Below are 23,626 nucleotides of genomic sequence, written 5' to 3' on the forward strand. Positions count from 1 at the left end.
CCTCGTATACAGTTCACAAAAGGATCTATTCGTGACTTCCGGAGTAGCATCGTTCTGCCAAAGAACTGGAAAACGAGAAAAGGCAAAGGAATCGAATCATGCATACAGCGTAATCGACTTGCTGCTGCTGCTTTTATCCCCTCTCGATGCCGGCTTCTGCGAAGCAGGAACCCATAAATGGAAGTTTAGGTGAACTGTAAGGTAATAGACATTCCCCTTGTATGAAATAAGGTTGAGTTGAAGCCAGCCGTTTCTGGAAAAGTTGAACGATATTTTCTGGTACATCATCTACAGAGGTTTTATCTATGGTAAGGATACACACGATTGAAAATGCATGATTTCTTTCATTACGTGGCGGCGATTTGTTTGTTAATTGTGCAAATGTTGGTTTGATTGATCTTTTCCAGGTTGTTATAAACAATTCATTGGGGGTGGAGATAGCGTAGTTGGTAAATCAATTGCCTTGTACGCAGCTCACCTTGGTTCATTTCCCAACCCCGCTCAAAGGGTTAGAGACTTTACTAAAGAGATTTCTCTACCCCTACAAAGAGGCGAATGACCCTAAGGATAAAACATTTATAATCAAAATAAAAAAAAAATTCATAAAAAATAAACGAAAATGAAACTTTTCGGATCTGTATCTATTGACGATTTCATTGTTGATTTAATCATTAAAATCAGTAAATTTTATCGCACACAATACACACAATCAGGGATGCGAACGGTACCGGTAAACAACATTTTTCCGGTACATTTGCACAAGCCGTACAGCCCACTACAGCGACGCATCCACTACTGCGCTGGCCAGAACGGTTGCCAAACCGAGTACACTTTTCCATTCAGCAGTAAAATACATTTTTGTTTTGCTGCTGTACTCCGACTGCTCGGTGAGAGTGTGGCGTAGTAAACTTTGTTCTCTCGCTTTGTACACTTTTCTCTGCACAATCAAAGGGAGAGGCCCGCACACGAAAGCGTTGATGCCGGTCGTGGCGTAAATGAACCGCATTCATTGTCGCCGTTTGTGATTAAAAATATTAAATAAACTAAAAATATTAAAAAATGTAAAATAAGGAATGAGAAGCTGTACCGCTCGCGTCTGGTGGTAGTATTTTTTTGTCATGTTACTGCTTTGTTTACAGGCTGCCGTACAGCGCTGGGCATCCTGTATTAGCGAACGACAGCAACGTCGTAGGAGAAAGGAGAATGTAGGCAGCAAAATTACAGCCGTAGAAAAGGTAGACATTTTGCAACTTTCCACACAATAAACGGACTGAAAAATTCTTATATTATTTCGGTCAAGCATTTTTTTCGCGAAATCTACTTGTATTTGATCTTCATGCCTGGCCGGGAAGAATTCTTAGTATCAGTGAGATCGTAGCACTACAATTATCCTTTTTTGCGACGAATCGACCACAAAGTGCATAGAAATGAAGGGTAAGTTATTTATCGGAGCTTAGCTTAGCTTAGCATAGGTAGACTACCAGTTGTTGTAAGTTGCAAAGCCCTTCTTTTCAATTAAATGCTAGGCAAGGCTTATTCATATTTTAGCAAGATGAATTTCTACATAAAACATATAAGTTTTTCAAATATGATTATCTTCGATTGGGATACTCACCCTTTAATAAATTCTGTCATAAGAAAAATCATAGTTTTAGTATACCTTAGCAAAGAACGGCAAGGACGGTATTTTTATATCTTACAAGATTTATTATTCCTGTAAAATGTGCTTACAATTCTCTAACGAAATTAGTTGGAGTTTCGGTATATTGAGACGAAGTGTTTTCCTTCAAAATATATGAAGGTACATCTAAACCTGGGGGTTACACCATTGTGGAGCACGAAAAATAGGCATATTTCGGGAATATTTCTTGAATTGGAGTTTGTGCGACTACCCCTGGCTGCTACTCCGTTATCGACCTGGAATAGCCGAAGTTGCTCATGCAATCAGTAGATAATTATGCTTGGGGGTAGCGAAACATCTTTCAATGTGCAACTCCTGGTAATCCTAAAGTGTTTATTGATCAATACCGACGCCGGCCCAGCCCGAACGTAGATCGCGGAAGGAAAAGGAAGGAATGTTGTTAGTTAGCAGCACTCTGTAATTTACCGTTTCGAACAGTTAATCCAAACCCTTTTAGAAAGTATCTGTCAGCATGAGAGAGCACACAGCTTTACAGAACATTATATAAAAGCAGAGATTGATAAAGAGCTGATCTCATTACCAGTAACGTGATAAACCTAATTAGATCCCGGCAGTTCTTCATTACTCATAAAGAAATCCACAGGTCAAGTATATAACAACACACTCCACAAGTATCACGGGAGGAGGATATTTGATAGTAAGTATAGAAGTTGGATTCTACTTCTTCTTTACCGACGCAAGTCAGGTGACTCCGCTTTCTGGACTAGATATCGATCCATCAACTCATGGACCGGAAAAATCTCAACGACCTCGGCTGGAATTGAACCCAGGCCAACTGGAATGAGTGGCGGTCACGCTTACCACTCAACCACCGGCGCCATCAGCATATTTCGAGAATTTTTCTTGGCGCTATAAAGAGGTGAATCGAGATCTTGTTAAATGGGATTTATAGCATAAGTATTGAATCACACAAAATAATTTTTCGAGCAATTCCATCACAAGATGGCGGCTGTGCAGCAGCATTTTCCCACAAGCAAGCTATTTTGAAAGGGGTCCACGGCCGGAAACCTATCTTCTGTGTTTTTTGACCTAGAGCCAAAAACTAAAGTTTTTCTGATTTCTTAAATCAATAGCAAGCGTATTTCGATATTTTGATTTTACTCGAAAAGGCGCCCTTTTGAGTGTAAAAAAAAACGCCGACCCATAACTGTTAACCTTCCGACAGTCGCGCTAGTGCACTGAGTGCACGCTGCACTGAAAATTTAGCGAAATCATCTTAGAGCATCTGCGGCTGCTCGTTCAGTAGGCAATTGACGCGACTTCCGGAGGGTTAATTAAAAAAGTTAAGTAATAAAAAAATAAAATCTTGCGTACGTCGCTGGGGACATTAATTTTGAATATATTGTCACAATTTCAAAGCGATCAAAAATCATTTATTCGAGTTACATTTCTGGCCAGCTCAAAAAAAAGTGGTTCCGAGAAAAACACGGTTATGGTTTTTTTTTTAATTCTACAGTAGTGTAACCCCTAAACTCAAATTCGTCTTTATAAATCACAAATCTTTTTTATAGATTTTAGCTGAAATACCACTTATTTTTAGTAGGGTTACGCCAGAACTCATAATTCCATGCAATTGTTACAAATATTGGCATTCTACCACGAATAGTTCAACGAAAGTGTTCTCAAAACTTTAAACGCGTTTTTCTCGGTTGTATACCATTCCCCCGAAAGCCATTTCCCAGAAAGCCATTCCCCAGAATTCCCTTCCCCAGAATGCACCATTCCCCAGAAAGACATTTCCCAGAATGTACCAATCCCTAGAAAACCATTATCTAGAATGCCCCATTCCCCAGAAAGTCATTCCCCAGAATGCTCCATTCCCCAGAAAAGTTAATGGTTTATTCATTATTTGTGGTTAAGCCAAAGGTTTGCGCATACCTAATTCAAGGAACCTATGCGGTGTTAAGCTGCTGAGGATGTGTCGAAAGCGGCGGCCTCTCGCAAGCAAACCTGTTAGGGTGCTTACAGAGTGACCGCGAGAGGCTGAGGGGCTGGTACTGACAGTAGAATGCGAGAAACCTGCTTGCAGCATATCAAATGGAACCCGTTAGAGTAAAAGCAGGCAGTCGGCGCCGATCCGCTCAGCTTTCACTCTGACATCATCCCTTTGGTTTGCAGCAAGCAGGTTTCTCGCATCTCGCATTCTAATGTCAGCATCAGCGCCAGCTCAGTTTCTCGCCGCCACTCTGTAAGCACCCTTATCCTCTCGTATAACCGGTTTACTCGAACATAGGACTTGGTTCCTTCTTTCAAACATGAGCAGTTCTTTGAATTTGTACGCCAAATAACTTTTGCACGCAAACTTGTGATCTTTTCGTCTGCCCGGTTTATTCAAACATATATGTTGATTCCTTCTTTGGAGCTTTGGTTGAATCCACATTAAAATCGAAATGAATGCATATTTTGACAAATGGTTTCGTGGGTTTTAGAGCATTTATCTTTCTTTTGTATTGGGAATGTTTCGTACGCAAATGTACGATCCACCCGATTGCTCGGTTTACTCAAACAGGTTGCACTAAATACATTTGAAAGTATTTTCATACCTTACGCCAAATGCTACTTATACCACAGAGTTACAGACATAATACTCGACAACAATTATTTGTCAATGTTAGCGGTCATTTTGAATTGAATATATTTTTAGTTGGGACTGTTATCGCATTTGCGATTATGGCGCCACTGACATATGCGCAAGTATACGGGGGATATACCAATTGTTCTTGGGCCTGAGGGTTAACTAATTTGTAAATGAGTGGTTGAAACCGTGTATAAAAGGTGTAGCTACTTTTTTTTTGGCCGAATTGGTGCCACGATATTTTTGCGAGGAGCCGCCGCTTTCGACGACTTATCCTTACCAGCTTAACATAATGCATCAGTTCCTTCACTTAGGTAATTTACAAAGTTTTGGTTTCGCCATATAACCTTACTTACATAACACTGTTTCATTCTTCTGGTTTAGGAAGGGGGCTATCGCTTTCAATGGTTGTTGCCAAATGGCACTGAAAAACACACCTGTACTGAATTTGTACTATATGTATATTTATATTATTAAAAGAAAAGTAAAAATATTGCTATTGTCTAATGCTGCTACCAGTGCACTCTTCAAGGGGAGCAATATGACCAACTTAATAAAGAAATGCTTTGATATTCATCAAAAAAATTCCCGCTTCAAAAAAAAAAATGTCTGGGAAATGGTTATAATTGTGGAATGAACCAATGCTCATTCTGGATATGGTTTTCTGGAGAATAGTCCTTTCTGGGGAAAACACTTCGGTATTTTAATTTCTGTGGAATGGTTTTTGGGGAAAGTTAGCCATTCTTTATTTTAATTCGGAATAAATAATGTCATCCTAACTTCCGATTTCAACACAATGCAAATCATTTCAAATGTGACCGAATCGAAGAATGTCGTTCGATGGAAGTGGGAACGAGTAGTACGTTTGAAAAGATCAAATCAATAAAAAAAAGTTAAACTTTTCTGGGGAATCATTTTCTGGGAGATGGTGCATTCTGGGGTATGGAATTCTGGGGAATGGCACATTCTGGGAAATGAATTTCTGGGGAATAGTATATTCTGGGGAATGATATTCTAGGAAGTGGAATTCTGGGGAATGGCTTTCTGGGGAATGATTTTCGGGCGAATAGTATACAATCGTTTTTCTCAATACATGATTTTTCAAAACTGCTTATAAAACGCTTCAATTTAATGCCTTAATCTTTTGACCTCTCGAAAGAAAACTATTTTCATAGGAGGAAGGACCTATGACATCACTATTTTATTGAAAGCTTAAAGTGGAAAAAGTGCTAAAAAATTATGCCAAAGTTTGAAATCGCACCATTACGTCAAATTTGAAGTTTTTTACCCGTTCTTCAGTCATTCCTCCAAGAAATTTAGTTTACTATAGAGCCTTATTATTAGTTTTGTGTTTCAGATCGATCCTGAGGCACCTGGCTGTACGCAGTTTTGGAATTCCACGCGCACTTTACCTTAGACAGAACGTCACGGGCGCCATTTTGTTTTTTTCGTTTGAAAAAAATTATAAATGATGTCGAAAAAATATCCTTTTTGAATCCTAACACTGTTTCTTTCTATATTTTTTCATTGGCTATGATAGGTATGGATTGAAGGCTATTGCCATTAACAAAATAAATTAGATAACAAATATAGTTAGCACTTTTAATATAGTGATTTCACTATTTACAACAGTTTGCCGTACCACTTTATTTCCTACAATCGATTTTACTACACTTAGCTAAAACCAAACAGTACAAACTTATATAATGAAGAGGATGACAATAGGAACATGGTGATCAAGGGCTTATCACCCTATTCCATTTTTTTTTCTATTGACCCGTGAGCAATAAATATTATGATTGATGATTGCTGGCTCACGGCTGCCTGTTTGCTTGCACCACCCAGAGCGCCTTTCATCTCGGTGTCGGTGGTTGTGGATTTTTTTTTCTCCTCCGCCTGGCCTCTACCACGCAGCCCGGTCATACAACGGGTTCACTGTTCCATACTACCAATCGGGCGAGCGTCCTCTATCGTGTGTAATGCCACAAATCATCGCCGAATTGGATTTTATTACACCGTGCTAGTGCTTTTTGCAAACAGTGTAGTACTTACAACATAGAAGTGGGGCTAAAAAATCGAGATGAAAAATTGCGAACCAATTGATGGTAAAAGGTCGATTGTGGAAGCGGTATCGAGTGGAAAACGTGCCGTAGCCAATTAAGCCACTGCTGAAGCATCCCGACCAGAGGAAACGATTGTTCTGGAGCTTTAAAAGGGCAAGTGGGCTTTAATGATCAATTAGCGTACTTGAGTGCTTGGGTACATTTTAGTAGCGAGAAAATACTTTATTACTGTTAGAAGGGATATCGATTGTGTTGTAATTTTACAGGATTTATTTTTCGTCTTAGCTGTGTGCGGAGTTTTAGAAAGAGAAACGTTTTTGTTGAAGTCGAGAGGATTACTGCTTCGACTATAAAACTAATGACGATGCGCTTTAAAAAGCCACCTAACGTGGAATGAACAAAATCATTTATCTCCTGTAGATGATTCTAACCCGTCTCGCAGCATCGGACAAACCAAAGTCTTTGAAACTCCGGTGACTACTAAGCCGAAAAATAAATCCGGGATATTTTAACTCAAATTTTAGTTACCGCAAATCTCCAGAAAGGGGCGACAAGCAGGCAAATCGTAGGTAAAGTGACTTTATATTTTAGGTTACAATATAACCCGATTTCGCTACTGGATTCAAACACACCTTCAGAAACTGAGTCAGTTTTACTTTTAAACTATAAGTTTCAGTTTTTTGTCTCATTCAAGTGTTGAGAAAATATGCTTAAGGTTCTAATTAATCATATATCCACAAACTTCGAAGTCTATATCACTAACAGAAACAACTGCATCAAGCGACAAAAAAGGAATAGCAGAGCTATTGGGGTCACGATTACTCAAATTGCTTTGATTAATGACTCACGCCGAGGCTCGGTTCACTACCGATCGGTATAGATTCTGGATGAGTGAAAACATTTCGTTGGAGGGTGGTATTTTTTTGCGACGCGTTGAAATATTTCATCCAACTTTTTATACGACTCAGGTAGGAAATGAAAACTGAAACTGAAATAATTTACCGTGCTTGATAATATTACCGTTTTTTCTCATCCTTATTCAACCTTGGTTAATGTCCCACCACAATGAATGATCGGCTCGAATATATCCGATGTGAGAACACAATCACCATGTATGCAGGGTGTTTAATTCATGGTTAAATATCACCACACGATAGATTTCAAACATTGAATCAAACACCCTGTATACTCAATCACCGTTGGCCGGTCGAGAGTAACTGATACGCACGCAACTGCCACTCTACTCCCTGCTGAAAAGGAAGGATATAAGCAGTACATGCCACCGTGGTACACCGTGATCCAGCCTGATAAAATGTTATCATTATTGTATGAAATAATAAACAACCAAACAACACAAACAATGCTGGGATGTTTTGCGTGTGTAGTTGTTTGATAACGGATAAATTGTGATACAGGCAGTGGGTGTATCGGGAGGCTGGCGATTTCCAGCATCATGAGGATTATGCGAGGGCTATTGACACGGTGGTTGTGATCAACAGTTGATGTGAAATTTTTCAGATCGGGCTTCCGGGTGGAATAATTTGTGTTAACCGAGTGTTCAATCTTGTTCTCGGTTGGTTTCTTGTTAATGTCGGCTTGGAATATTTCACCTACATCTTGCAAATATTGAACAGAAACAGCATTAGTTGAAAAGGTTTTGAAGTAGGAATATGGTGATTTTGTCGGCTTAACCTAACTCAGTACACAGATTGAAAGAAACCTATGATATTTCAGTTAAATTTAAATGTAGCAGAAAACATTAATTATATACAACGAAAAATTACGTGCGGTATGAAAGTTACATTGCCACAGCGTCATTAGAAAAAAATGACATTAGCGCGCCTATATCTGGGACTTCAATCGGCTACCATTTGCTTAACGAGTACGTCTCTTTGCATGCTTGGCCATATCGACACGGAGTTTTTTCCAATACATTTATTTGACTCGGCATTTGCGAAAGCTTTTTAAGCCAGTTTTTTACATAACATGTTACAACAAATTCTCAAGAATAAAATATTTTGATAAAACAAATTTGTCTAAAACTGGCATTATATTAATTATCATTATTTGAAGGTTTACATTTTTCTTAGATTCTTGTATTTCATTATGATCTAATATTTTGGAGCATATTTTACATTACAAATCAAAACTGACATTTTGGGAAAATCTAATTGATTTATCATTAGCTTAGGATGAGAGTATGACAAAATTAATGTAATTCAATTTGATAGACAATGTTCTTAAACAATGAAAGATAAGTTCCATATACAGAGGATTTCGGTAAGCAAGGATGTCTCTAACAGGAATATGGATTGGTCTTTCTCAGACTTGGTAATGAATCTACTAATCGGGGTCTGGTTTCAAGATATTCTGTACACGGCCAAACAATATGCTCAATGTCGTGGTAATCCTCTCCGCAAGACGCGGAGCTGCGCATCCAAGGTAAAATGATTTGACATAAGCCTAGACAACGCACGAATAAAGTCCCGACTTACAATCAATATTAAACGTAAAGTGTAACGTTACTTGTATTTGCGAAGCACATTGCTGGTCCCTGGAGCACAAAGCTTCTGATTTGCTGTTTAAACATGACAAAATCGAGACCTGGTTCGGCTTTTGAAGGTAATGGTTCAAGACTAATGGCTGACAGTAATTTGTTCATTGGTTGGCATAAACAGTGTATTTAGCTGTTTTGTTAAGTTTCGACGGCTTCGAAAGTCCTCCGGGAACTGGTCAAAATTGTGGGTGTACAAATTCTTCAAACCGTGTGGCATCCGGTAGGTTGAAGTTTCTCAACCCATGTCGTAAGAGGTGACTTAAAACAGGAGGTCAAGTCAAGGTGTTTCTCCGTGCCGAGGACTGAATGGATGGCAGGACTTAAATATGCCAGTCGCGCAGGGGGTGTCGAGAGTTAAACGAGTCTCTGACACAGTGGACGTTAGTTTCTTCGCAAATCGTGGGTTTCAACTGGTGGTCATGTCCCTAATACCCATTTTGGGGTTCGCTATAGGCGATTATAAGTCAACGTGTTTGGTATCTTCTAGCTGCTGTACAACATGATGATAATGAAATGTGTAGTGCTGTGATTGAGTATGGTTAGTGTAGCATAAATCAATCTTCAGCATAGACGTACAGTAACTATGCCTTGCGCAGGAAGGAAAAGCTTCTATAGCTTTGGTTCAAGAACCGTATTTTCATAAAAGAAACTTCTAATTTTCATAAAAGAAACTGGAAAGCTTCGTAGCTTTCAACAAAATGGCATGACGAATCAACGTGAAATGGTTCGTGCATGTATACTTGCGACTAGTGCTATTAACGCATGTCTTATATCTTACCTCACAACTTGTGATATTTGTGCTGTCACAGTCAATATGACTGGTTAGAAATAGGTCTATTGTTCGGCATATTTGCCGCATAATGAACTATCACCTTCTGATGATTGCTAAAAAGTTGTATCACACTGTGGATTGCATAATTTGGGGCAGCTCAGATATCAATTTGAGAGGCACCGAATTGATTGAATACTTAAGCAGTACATACTTAATATAGGAAATGGCCCAACATTTGCACGAGGTGGCAAAGAAGAGGTGTTAGATGTAACTCTCTGCTCTGACAGTATTACGCAGAAGTCGGCAAACTGGCTCGAACCAAACGAGCTCGAACCGTCGTTAACTGATCATAAGTACATCGTTTTTTTATCATTTAAACGTCTCGCTAGATATCGTCACCTATCGTAATCCCAAATCTACGAACTGGGATCTCTACGAAGAGGTATTGGCGACTAGGTTTCAGGAGTATCTTTTGACAATTGCATCTCCAAGTGACTTGGATGAGGTCGTGGATAAAACCAACTCACTGAATGGTAGCAGCATACCAAAAGGTTCGTTCGCTTCGAGTTATGCGTGTTTCTAGGGGAGCACTTCGGTGTAATACCGAACCAGTTCGACTGAAAAAGTAGAAGTAGCTTGGAATTGCAGACGCAGGGACGGGTCGGAGGCCTCTAAGTTATGTTGCAAAGCATACCGAAATGCTTTTCGATTCTTTGAGCGAAGTGGTTGGAAAAGCCTTTGCACAAATGCCTCAAGTCTCAACGAGACTAGCAGATTAAATAAGTTACTTTCGTCTACTCGTCTGACGAAGATGTAGTACGCAACTGTGTTTTTGACACACACACACACACTTTCCAGCCTGTACGGAGCCATCACTGACGACTGCCCCTGAGTTTATTTCAGGTAGTTGTGATTGTTGGACATTTGCTAGTGGAGTTTAGCTACGTATAAGTTTCCGGGAAAAGATGGAATCACTCTTATTCTACTTCAAAGAGCATACGAACACTTCAAGCATATTTTGAAAATGATTCTTACTTGTAGTCTTGCAAGCGTGGCGGGAAATAACTGTCAAATTCATTCCCAAAGGTGGTCGCCTCACTTGTGAGTAGGCAAAGAGCTTTAGACCTATCAGTCTGACCTCCTTCCTTCTCAAATCAGTGGAACATTTAATCGACCACTACATTTGGGCTGTTAGCTTGGGTGAGCACCCGCTGCATGCAATTAAACATGCATACCACCCTGTTACAGAATGTTGTCTACAACATCGAAAAAGCTTTTTCACAAAAGCAAACAAGTTTCAGAGTTTTTCTCGATATTGAACGTGCTTTTGATAAATAAGGGATCTATATAGATTGTACAATGTGGCTCATCATGTTATTCCCAAGCATGTTGTTTCAATGAACATTTTGCAACCTAATTTGGTTCTGGTCAATAACGGAGTAGCAACTACGGGCGATCTCTTATGCTTATGCTTATTTTGAACGTGCTTTTGATAACGTGTTTTTCGGATCCATTTTGGAAGCGGCACGAGGTCATGGAGTACCTTCATGTATCACGAACTGGATACACGCAATGCTTAGCAACCGACATCTGTGCTCATCGTTAAGACAAGTAGGGATAAGGAAACTGAACGTCTGCGGATGTCCTCAAGGTGGTGTGCTGTCGCCACTTCTATGGCTGCTTGTTGAGGAAACTTAAAGCGCAGATCAAGTTAAGTACGTTGGAGTAATTCTTGACTCAAAACTTATGTAGACGAATAAATGTAGATAGGCTTTCGCAAATCTTAGGAACTCAAACCCAAGTACATTCAGTGGATCTATTGGACAACAATTGTTAGACCAATACTGGCGTACGGGTACCTTGTTCGGTGGCAAAAGGGAGAAGTTCTGACAATCCAATCAAAGTTAAACCATCTTCAGAGGATGGTCTTAATGGCGATGACTGGTGCGTTCTAGAGGCACTCTTGAACCACATACCGTCTTACTGTCGTCACTGGGCTCTGGAACAGTAACATAATAAATCGTGCAACTAACCACACAATACCGTGGCCCTAAATGGTTACTTGGGATGAGTATACACTTGCTCCCAGAGACCTTACGGTCACACGTAGTTTTCGTAGACAATTTGAAGAATACGTAGTTCGTTATACTGACTGTGAGATTAAACCAGTCTCATTGGCTTGGTAGATACTGTACCGTATTCCAAGCAGAAATTTTCGCGATTATGTGTGGCGTACCATCGGTATTTCAACAGGGAACTTGTGGTAAAAGAAGTGAGTTGGAAAATAGCTAGTGATTATTAGGTGCAAAAAGATTTGTTTATCCTTGAACAAAATTCTTTTTAGTGCAGGAGTCAAACTCAAACATTTCATCGGTGCCAACCATTACAGTATCATGAAATTCCGTCGATTAACGTAAACTTCTAAAAAAGCTTTCTTCCTACTGCCAGTGATACCGCTCTGAACGGATTCTCAAAGAAACCCCTCTCGGTCCTATAACCGCTGCTCTCTGGTTCAACTGGCAACATCGTTATCCCTTTTCTCAGCACTATTCTGCCCGGAACGCCCACCCGATTCGGCTGTCCAAATCAGTACCAAAATAATCTACGATTACTTCGTGGTGAAAATTCAATCCTGACGAAGATAGATCGACTTTTAAACGGTTAGCTCACTGAGGGTAACCGCACCCTTTCCGCTGCACACAATGATTGTGATTGACTTCAGCTCAATCCTTTTTTTGCTTGGTCCGTGGCAAAAACACCGTGGCTGCTTGTTGTTTCATCTTCTTCCCGCTCTTTCGAGATCTCACTTGTATGGTCTTTAGTTGGGGGTGCTTGTTTTCATCAGACGGCTATATCAAGACAAGAAGTCCTATGCAAATTTCCCAGAGGTGTGCTTTCGGCTGCCAGCAAATCTGCGCACCGCTTGTCGCCCCTATTGGCTATTTAGGATCCGGACGGAGGGATCTCACTTCGATAGAGGAAAAAAACCTTTTAAACATATTGCTACGATCATTAATCTCTACAGGATTGATTTGGGTACCGCTGGAAGGGTGAGTGCTGTTATGCCCAAAACTTTCACCCACAGGGGTGGGTCAGCTGGAAAAGATTATTAAAAGGTTCTTGTTTTTTCTATCTTTTGTTTTAACTTCCGCCTTACCCGATAATGTACGGTACGTCGACTGGCGGAATCCGGTAGCAAAACACTCTAAAACAGAAACACTCCCGAAATCAAAACGGCATTAGAGGCACAGTTGTTGTTTCCTGACACAGAATTACCACACTGGAAACGAAGGGCTATTAGACGTTTCATTTTTTAACTGCTCTGTAGAAATGTGTTTTCGCAGAAAAGGGGAAAAATCTTACGTATTAAACGGCTGCATAAAAGCCCCTCAAGATGGTGCTGTTGTTGAAATGTGCAGTAAAATATAGCGTAAAATCCTACTTTATGGAGTGCAGTAATGGTCAGGCAATTTGCGATAGCATTTATGATAATTTGAGCATACTTCATGGCAAAAGGAGCAACATGAGCGATTCAAGCTTTTTGTAGTGCGGTCTAAGGCAGCTTGAAAAATTTTATTGCCCCTGGATTTTTGCTGGCACTTTGAGACCGTGGTGAGAATATGGGCGAAGAGCTTTCGCATTGGGGTCGTGTGTACGTGGAATGTTCTTCTGGTAACATTGATTAATAGATGTATGTTACCGTACCGAAAGCAACTCTTCGAGCATAGTTCAATATGGTTAGATTACTGCACCCAAACACTTCAGTGAACTAAGCCTCTCTCGTAGCATTTTACAGTACCTTCACTCAACGCCAATCTACACTACTAGGAAACACTAGTGCATTACAGCTACGTATAGAGCATTAACCTAATCTCATTAAGGATCTCCTTCCTGCCCTAGCAGCTACCAGAGTCAGGTCGGCCACCGACACGCAGACAGCCAAAAGCCAAAAACCACGTGAAATTCGCGTGGAAATCACACACACACACAGGAGTTGGTATCCACGTGTTCCATCGTCAGTTTCCCGTTCGTCATCAGCAGACAGATAGTACCTACGTATGGAGACTTTCGCCACTCGCCGTGGTAGGGTATGCATACATACAACATAATTTATGCAAATCGGACGAAATTAGCCGCTTGAAGCGTGAGTTTCGTTGCTTTCACAGTGCACTCGGGTGGATTCTGCGGATAAATAGGGCGCTGTTTGCTTTTACACTTTCCAAACCGAAACGCAAACGAATGTGAATGCATTGTGTACCTAGGTGTTGGGAGGAAATGTTTTCTTTTTTTCCTTCACATGAATGAAACCCGGTTTTAAAGCCAGAGATTTAGTTTGGGGGGTCTTAAAAAATCGTTGTTTTTTTCAGAAAATGTTTTTTTAGTTGACAGACTATAATTTACAACTTTAATATTTTGTTGAACTCATTAAAACAAATTTAATAATATTTTACGTCTGGAAAGTATTTTTTTTTTATTTCGATTATAGATGTTTTAACCTTAAGGTCATTCGCCTCTTCGGGTTAGCAAAATCTCTTATGAAAAATTTCTAACCCTATGTGCGGGGTCGGGACTCGAACCCAGGTGCGCTGCGTACAAGGCAATCGATTTACCAACTACGCTACGCCCACCCCTCGTCTGGAAAGTAGATTTTTGTCGTCAGGCCAAACTTAAAGCTGTTTCAAAAGATCTGTTTTTGTTCAATTCTTTTATTTTACACGATCCGATGTGTAAGTTGCGGATTCTTCATATTCATAGTGAATAAATAAAGAAGAGCTACTGTTTGGTTATTGGATTCTTCACGCGGAGATCCTTCTCCCCTGAGTTCAAGCTTTTTGAACATATCAAAAGACTTTAAATTTTGGATGGGATGCCTGTTAACTCTTTTTAGTGATACGAGGATCTGGTATGCAATGGATCGGAACTATCGCAAAGAGATCTCCCAAGCTGCTTGGATTATTGGAGTCGACCGCAGAACCGCAGCTGTGGAAAAGACGTTCGTGCCATTTACAGAAGAGGCTACGAGAATTGGACTAACTATCGACTAATGCAAGACAAAGTACATGACAGCTGATAAAGATCGAGGCAGAGCCGTAGCGTGGTATTCTGGCACCCTTGTAGGTGTCTCAGTTTTGCGCCTCTTTAGTGTCCACTTTGGATTCGACCGAAGCTAGTTCTTGTTTGACTGTCGCCCATTTCATGTAAATTCCAGTCGTAAATCTTTAACTTTAGATTCGTCAAATCAGTTGGCGCTAAGTGTTCGAAGGCGATGGACAGACCATCGGCAATGGAGCAATATCAAGGCAAGTCTACTTTGGAGACGATTTTTGGGAGTGAAGACCTGGATGGTGGATTGTTGATTAAGGGGGGGGGGGGGGGGGGGTGAGGGTGTCAGAGCGAAAACAATTTTTTTTTCGCGATTTTTTTTTAATTTTGCGTGAAGCGAATTGATCAAAACTTTTGTACATTAGGGGAGACCGGGGCTAGTTGGCGGTGCTTTTAGTTTTCAATTTTTACCGCTTTGATGTAGGTAGATCTCGCAAAATAGAACACGCGGCATGAAAGAGAAGACTATTGGCAACATCTCTGATTTTTTTAATGTGTTTGATGCATTGTCTCCATTTTTAGAGACAAAAATATGTGACGCGGAAATCCCGCCAACTTACTCCGGCCCCGGGGTAAGTTGGCGGTATGTGTGGATACTCCAAAAACTAAGCAATCAAATGGAGATTCAATTACTTGATGGGTCCTTTTGGAACGTGCTGAATGTCTTTTCAAGAAAACTGTATATTAGCCGACATTTGCTATTATATTTCAGTTTCAATACCCCGGTATTTTGACTTTGACGCGTACTCCCTATTCAAAAGCAATTTTTCGAAATTCTTTATGCGATTGGCCGGAATAAATGTCTTCTGCATTGACGAGATAGACAAGAAAAAGATTTTTTTTATTTTGGAGTGAATTTCAGAAATAAAAACTTTTGATGACTTTTTTGCACTGTAAAACTGCGGGACAAGTTGGCGGCCGCGTGCAGCACCGCCAACTTACCCCAACCGCATGTTTTATTAAAAACTATGTAAAAAATAACTTTTGTTTGTGGGTAGATGTAATATCTATACGGATACTGAAAGTTCTTTTCACGCGCTATCGTAAAATATATTCGGGAAATAGATTGAAAATCACCCTAAATAACGCGAAGTATTTAAAATTTAGAAAATTTACTTGGTATGCTCGAAAACACAATATCACCCACAACTTCCACCAAACAAATCTCGGTGTCCACCAATACAATCATTAAGCTGTGGAACAATGTTTGCAAGCGCGGCCCACAGCAAAAGCCACGGGAGGGAAATTTTGAAATTTAAAATTTAGAAAATTTACTTGGTATGCTCGAAAACACAATATCACCCACAACTTCCACCAAACAAATCGTTTTGCAACAAAAACACATTGGATAATGGGTTTCACATGACTTGAGCTACACAAGAAGAGGCAGCGCTATATGTCTAATAGAAACAGAGAAAAAGGGATTCCGCCAACTTACCCCAACCGGCAACTAGCCCTGGGCTCCCCTATAGTGTATCATCTAAATAATATTCTGTAATTTTTCTTTGGAAAAATATTGATAAACGACTCGGTGACGAAGCTTTTTGTAGAACGTCTCTAGAAAAAACATGATTTGCGGTGTTCAAAAACTACTTAACCGACTTCTACCAAACTTTGCATACAGATTCTATGTAATAAATACCTAACCCCTACGTTGAGTTTTTGAGATAATTTTTCAATTAAGGGGGTTTGTACTCATAAAAGGTGGAATTTTTCGTGAAAATAGATTTTTTTATTTTATAGTGTCTGAGGACTACCGCGTTTACATTCCCGCCCACAAAGATGAGATCGACGGAGTAGTCACCGATTTGAGTTTGCCTTGCGTGTATTTACTGGTTGGTGATTTCATCTAAACCTTGCTCCAACAGGCGAAGATAATGGTAGACCATTGCTGAGACTACTTTGCCTCAATTACGTCTAGTACGACAAGGTTTGTCTGCCTGTTTGGTTATTTGTACTGCGCGTAATGTATTGAACTGTAGGTCCGTGGTGGAAGTGGTGTATGGTACGAGGCTATCGACGAGTGCACATAAAACTTGAAACACTAGTGACGATAACGATTTTGTCTGCAAGGAGAAAACGCGTGAATTCGGCGCTTAATACTTAGCGGTGCCGATTTTTCTTTATTTTGCATTTTCAATTTCTTAATTCTGGGGGATTAAAGGGTGCCCACACATCAAATTGCATCACGAAAAAAAGCGCTGTAATTTTTCCTAGTGAACCGATCTTTTTCAAACTTTTAGACAATAAAAAATAACCCATTAATTAGCTTTTTACATATTTATTTCATTCAATTTTAATACCATAACCGTACGCTAGAACCTTACGCTTAACTCCACTGATTAGGATCTGTACAACATCGGGATGTAGCTTCTTCTGTGCGGAAACTCACTTTTTCGTCATGTCTTCCTCAGATTTGACCTCCTTGGAATGCTTCGGTAGTGCCTGCTTCATAATTACAAGTTTTACCCAATAGTTTTCGATGGGCCTTAGTTCCGGTGCGTTGGAAGGGATTCATGTCCTCGGGTACGAAAGTTGCGCCGTTGACTTCGCACCACTCCAGGACAACATTTTAATATTGGCACGAAGCTAGATCCGGCCAGAAGATTTTAGGGCCTCGTGTTGCTTCAATAGAGGAAACAGACGCTTCTGTAGACACACTTGAGGTAGATCTCCCCATTTACAGCCCCGGCATTCACGAACGACGTACTCCATTTGCCACATGAGCCGATCGCTTGCCAAATCATGTATTTAATGACCAACTTCAAAAATTTCTGCTTGCTTACTTGCTCCGGGACATCAAACTTGTGCTGGACGGTGAAGAACAGTAGCCCTGGAAGCTACCGGAAGTCTACATTGACGAAAGTCTCATCATCCATAATGAGACAATGAGGCTTCGTTGGGTGTACAGTTTCCGGGCCCGTGACCTTCCCACCATATTTTGCCGTTCGTCACGATTTGGAGCGATATTTTAAAACTAGGAGGTTACAATGTTGAAATATTTTTTTTTTAAAAAAGAGAAAAATTGTACAGCTATCTTAAGACTAGAAATAAGATTCTATATACAAGAGAGGGGCAAAAAAAAATTTTTTATCGAAAATTTTAAAACAAGGAATTCAATAGTAATAGTTTTTAGAAAATATTTACAGTTATCTTAAAACTAACAATATAGATATGATTCCGAGTTGTTTTCCAATGTCCCGATGAGAGAGTTCCCGACGTTGCATTTCGGGTGACTCCATTTTTTTCCGATTTTCTAAAAACTGACAGCGATAAAAATACAGTGAAAACAATACACTCTACACTACTTCTACCCAAATTTTCAAGAGATAATACCCAAAGGTTTCTTTTCTACAGCGTTTTTTTCCGAGATTTAATTTGATTTGGGACACCCTTTACCATAATTATATTCAATATATTTATTACAGTTTTCATATTTACTTATATAATCCAATATTTGAACTATATACAAATAATTTAACTATGTACAAATCAAAATCATAGTCCAGTTTATCTGCTCCTCTGGTTCAGAACAGAAGCTAAAGCGATTTGCTGTGACCAACAAGGCAAACAAATTTCCTACCCGTGTGTTGCTTTATCTACTTTGTAAAACAAAACATCGGTCGATATCTGCTACGCAAACAATATAACATTAATGCGTATGTTCTTGAATGATCGCGCGGACCGTGAATCCGATGCTTAATTTTCATTGTACGATACTAGGAGAGTACGCCCATATCATTAGAGTTCCCGGCCATGTCGCCGGGAATGGATGATTGACGTGTGCCCTACCTCAATTAAACGCCGGGAGAAGTGATCAACAAATCCTGGGAAGGATTACCCACTATTCTATCAAATGTGTCAGTTTTGTATCCATTCCCTGACCCAGTTGTCACAAATACTCAGACGAACACATACACAGAGAGACATACGACTAGCACACAACAATTGTACACTAGTACTAAAAACTACAATTAATACTACTCTAACACTAATAGGTTTATATTTTTACATTTCTCTGATTAGCTTGGGCACGATAACCAAATCGACACTGCGAGCGGTGTCCACCAATACAATCATTAAGCTGTGGAACAATGTTTGCAAGCGCGGCCCACAGCAAAAGCCATCGGAGGGAAATTTTGACTCCATAATTAAAAACCTGTTTTAATCCACCTAGCGGTGCAATTGTGCCTTTCTCATTTCTCTAAACTATGGCACGGAGGCTTTTTATGTTCAACATAATTGTGGAAATGTCCATTACATTCCTAGTACACTTTGCACTTATACACAATGGCATGCCAGCCACGAACTTGATGAGCTACTTGTCGACGGTGAAACACTTGAAACAAAAAAAAATATCATACTCCATTAGCCTAATCAGCATTAGATCAATGTTATCTGCTTGCTAACTCATTTTGTCATGCGGGGGTGGGTATGTGAGGAGGGTGAAAGTCCCATGAACGAACGACTCCCCAGCTTAAATTGGTATGCTTTGTGATATAGTGGTGGTTTAAAGATGATGGGGTTGAAAGGTAGGGGAATGAGGGCTGGATGGGGTGGTGGTCTGAGGGGTGATTTAAGGAGATTTTTAAAGGAGGGGAGTGAACAGTAGAGGGGGGGTGTAACCCTTCTCCGTAAACCATCAACTACGCCCCTGTTAAAATCCAGAAACCTTATGCGAGTCGAAAAAAAAAATTAGAATTAGGTTGACGTTTTTCAGAGTGATTGCATAACCTTTCTATATGAGAAAGGCAAAAATGTGCCAAAATCCAAAAAAGTGAATCGTCGTCAAATTTTTTTCGAGTTTGCATCAAATCTCGACGTTTCAAGCACCTTGAACACATTTAGCATCAAAAATAAAAATTCTATTTTTAATTTTTCCTATAGTTTATATGAGAAATTTCTGTGTGGCCGCACTCTGAAACCCGTAATTCCGGAACCAGAATTCCGATCGATCCAAAATTCAATAGCAGCTGATGGGAAGGCTGCACCTTTCATTTGAGACTAAGTTTGGGCAAATCGGTCCAGCCATCTCTGAGAAAAATGAGTGACATTATTTGACACATACGCACATACATACACACACATACACACACACATACAGAATTTTTCCGATCTCGACGAACTGAATCGAATGGGATATGGCACTCGGCCCTCCGGGCCGGGATTAGGTTGACGTTTTTCAGAGTGATTGCATAACCTTTCTATATGAGAAAGGCAAAAAGCCTACATTCAATCATTTTACGAATTTGACTAGTGTGGTTTTAAAATTGATCTTATAGAAATATACAAGTGTGATTAAATTTCGGCAACTTGGAGACTGCTATAAAACACGGCGCCATTAAGACAGTATTTGATTTCATGGAATACTTGGAATTTGTTGTTTGCTACCTATGGTGAATGTTTAAGAAAGGATCCCCTCCCACCACCTAAAGCTGAATTAAACATGTGTCATCAGCTGTGATGACACGTTTCCGAAAAATAAATACAACCCATTATCGTAACATTTTCAATATCACACCGCGTTGATTGGAAACAAACTAACAAATTAATGACCTCGTCGTAAATTCGGGCCATCGTCGCGCTTTTAATTAGTTTCCACCGCTTCGGATTTGGGGCAATGAATTTATTATCCCAGGAAGAAAGCGACTTTTTATCGTTCTGTTTTATATGTCTTAATTACTTTATTGCTGGTATATATACGGCGCCCTTCCTAAGGCCGCCACAATCTGGAAGGTGGCGAATCCTTTATTTCACGATTGCTATCTGTGCACCAGCCAGCCAGCAGCGGTGGCTTAACGCTGGCTAGCTCTTCGCAGTCGCTGGGTGCAGTTTAATTAAAAGCGAACTTCTTTTCCGCATTCACTACCGCAACGTTTCCTTGCTACGTTACGTTCTGCTACAATTAATGGCTTTCAATCAATACAAACAATAGAACGACATGGAGATTCTATTCTGTCCAATCAATCTGGCTGAAGGACGCTATATTAATGTGTTCCTCACCGAAAAGTCGTGGAACCGGAAAAACTTCGACATTGTTAGTCAAGTTTCCAATTTTAACCAGTTTCACTCTCGTGTACGACAAAACAAAGCCATCCAGCACAATCCATGTTCCAGTTCCAGTTGGAAGCTCAGTTCTATTCAGTACGAAAAACACAAATGCTTCTGCCTGCCGGTACCTACTACCGTTCGATGAGATTGGGCCAATAGAAAGCAAACCGACCGACCCGTTCTGCAGGAGATTATCAATGTTGAGCGGAAAGTTCGGAATTCTATTTTTCAATTTCCCAAACCGGGGACCATGCTGCCGTGTTCCGTTGTGTCCTCTCGGTGCCGAAGTCCAGGACGTTTCACATCCATCATCACCTTCCTCTAAATACGTTGGGTATTAGGGATGGATAGTGGAGTTTTAAAATCGGGTTAGTGATAGAAAAACGTCCAGGGATGAAGCGAAGAAAATATTCTCTAAGTAATGGAAAGTGATTCGATAGTTAGGACTCCCATGATTCGGAATCTCGAAGTTCAAACCAGTTGCAGTCTATAGAGTGTATAGGTAAAATTGAAAACTTTTTCAAATAAATTAACCCTGCTCAAAATGAATAAATGTCCAGAGGAGAAGCCTATTGTCATCGCAGTTTTACAAATATTCAACCGATTTGATCGTGTTGTTTTCTACCGGTTATTGTGTCGAATTTCATGGATGTAGCGAGCTAGACTACACTAAAAGTTTGATCGTAGGCGAACCAATTAACAAAACTAAAAAAAGAGCTCAGTAACGTTGAAAAAATTGTCGTTCGATCCGGTAGCCTTTGCCCGAGCTTGGCTGGAATAAAAAATATCCAAACAAGTCCTGAACCGGTAAGGGAACTATGTACACACGAGGAAAGGCCCGGTGGAAGCATCATGCTTTCAAATTATTTCCAATCGATGCTTTCAAATCTGCTGCTGTTCAACCAATGATGATGATAGCGGTTGATGTTTGCGGAAAACATTCGGATTTCCCGGAAATGGGTAAGCTGTTGTTGGAATCGCACAGACAACGGGTACTGAGGTTGGATGGTAGTGTTTTCTACATGGCATAAGTTGTGTTCATAGAAATGTTCGATACACGTCGGAACGATGTTCGAACAATAAGCTCGGATAGTTTCCCAGAAGATCTTTTAGTCCGCTCGGATGGCTCGGATAGCAGATGAGGAACAAGTAAAGGAAAACTTTGAGCAGCTTACTCTTGTTGAGTTGGATGAATTACGGACATCGTTGAACAACATCATTACTTGTCGTTGACAGATCGAACGATATGCCACCAAAAATGCAGCATATTTAAACAAAAAACTGGTACATTGCTGACTATATTGGCGTATTTTTCTCGATTTGTTTTCGTCTAACCCATGAAAAATATAATTTAAATCTTTCTCTTTTACTCTGTTGTTCATTCTTATTAATATGAATAATATGCTGTGCAAGTATTCCAACTAAGTTTGCCCTCTAATACAATTTACTTTAAACCATCAAGTTTTATTACATTTTCGGCGATACGTTTAGTAGCAGCACATGGTGTTTCATGGAGACGCACGATACTTTGTTTTGTAGAAATAATCGCACGTTTCCATTAAAACAGATTTGTTGCTGCTTGCGCTATTCGCTTACGAGTGTTTCTATGCTGTTTCTTAACCAATACTTATTTTGGACTATGCTGCAGTATATTATAACAAACATCTAGTAGAGATATAGCTACATTCCGACCAACAACGGAGTAGGTGTTTCACCCGTTTAGACCTAACACCATCCGGCACTCTCCGCTACGTACATCCATTGCGGTTTAATATAATCAGATTTCTCAGCTTCACATCAGCATCATTAACTACCGTTGGCCTAGCGACATTGTGTCCATAGTTTCAGGTGCACATCCTTCGGTGAGTAACCGCCATCGGATTTATGTTTAATTAGAAAGCAATTAAGACGAGATGATTCAGTTACATCACTTGCTCGGGCCCGGTTTATTGGGTTGGTAATTAGTCATCAAGTTTTTCTGCTCCTCCACCACGATCGCCCTCACCATGGCTGACGATGAACTTACCGACATTCCTTCAGCCAATTGGAAAGAGCAGTCTAATCACTTCTTCTCTCTCTCTCTCTAGCAGCGTTTGGTAGTTGGTGCAGAAGAAGCCAATTCCCAACAAATGTAACGGCTCATAAACACTAATGGAAGCACATTCTTTGGATGGACCCGGCTTTTCCGAGGGCACGTGCGAAATTGAACTCATTGCATCGGGGGGAGTTCGGAGGATTTCGAATGAAATTCGTGCAGGAATGCATTCTGCAATTCAGTCGGCTACATTCGATCTTTCCGGTAATGCGAGAATAAATGGCTAATCGGCTAAATCGTGCAGGTGTTTGCTTCCTGATTGTTTTCGATACATCGGGGAATTCAAAATCGGTATTGAATTACGATAATTCTGTTGGGATGTTAGAATCCAGTGTGAAGCGGAGCAGATGATGAATTAAAAATTGGAATTCAAAAATTGAACGAAATGTCTAGATCACTACAAGCACTAGAAATATAAAATGCGAGAAATACGAAATATAAAACCAACAAGCCTAAATATTTAAAACAATTTAAGAAAAATTAGCGCATGTAAAAAACAGATATTATGAATAAATAAACAAATGAATAGAAAAAATGATGCAAAAAATACACAAAATGCAATTAATACAAAAAATCAGAAACAGTTCATCAAACAAAAAGACATAAAATACAAAACATACAAAAGTACCAATACACAAAAAATACTAAAAAAATCCAAGACGAATAAGACATCTGAAATACAAATATAATAAATGAAAATGAAAATAT

The 23,626-nt window shown here is 39.9% G+C and overlaps 1 protein-coding gene across 2 annotated transcripts in view; it reads right to left on the reverse strand.

Moving 5' to 3' along the window:
- LOC131677119 (luciferin 4-monooxygenase-like) overlaps positions 1-23,626 on the reverse strand; it is a 93,638-nt gene that overhangs the window by 31,865 nt on the left and 38,147 nt on the right. The gene's annotated exons all lie outside the window — the stretch shown is intronic.

This window comes from Topomyia yanbarensis, chromosome 1, assembly GCF_030247195.1.
Source record: "Topomyia yanbarensis strain Yona2022 chromosome 1, ASM3024719v1, whole genome shotgun sequence".
Classification (NCBI taxonomy): Eukaryota; Metazoa; Arthropoda; class Insecta; order Diptera; family Culicidae; genus Topomyia; species Topomyia yanbarensis.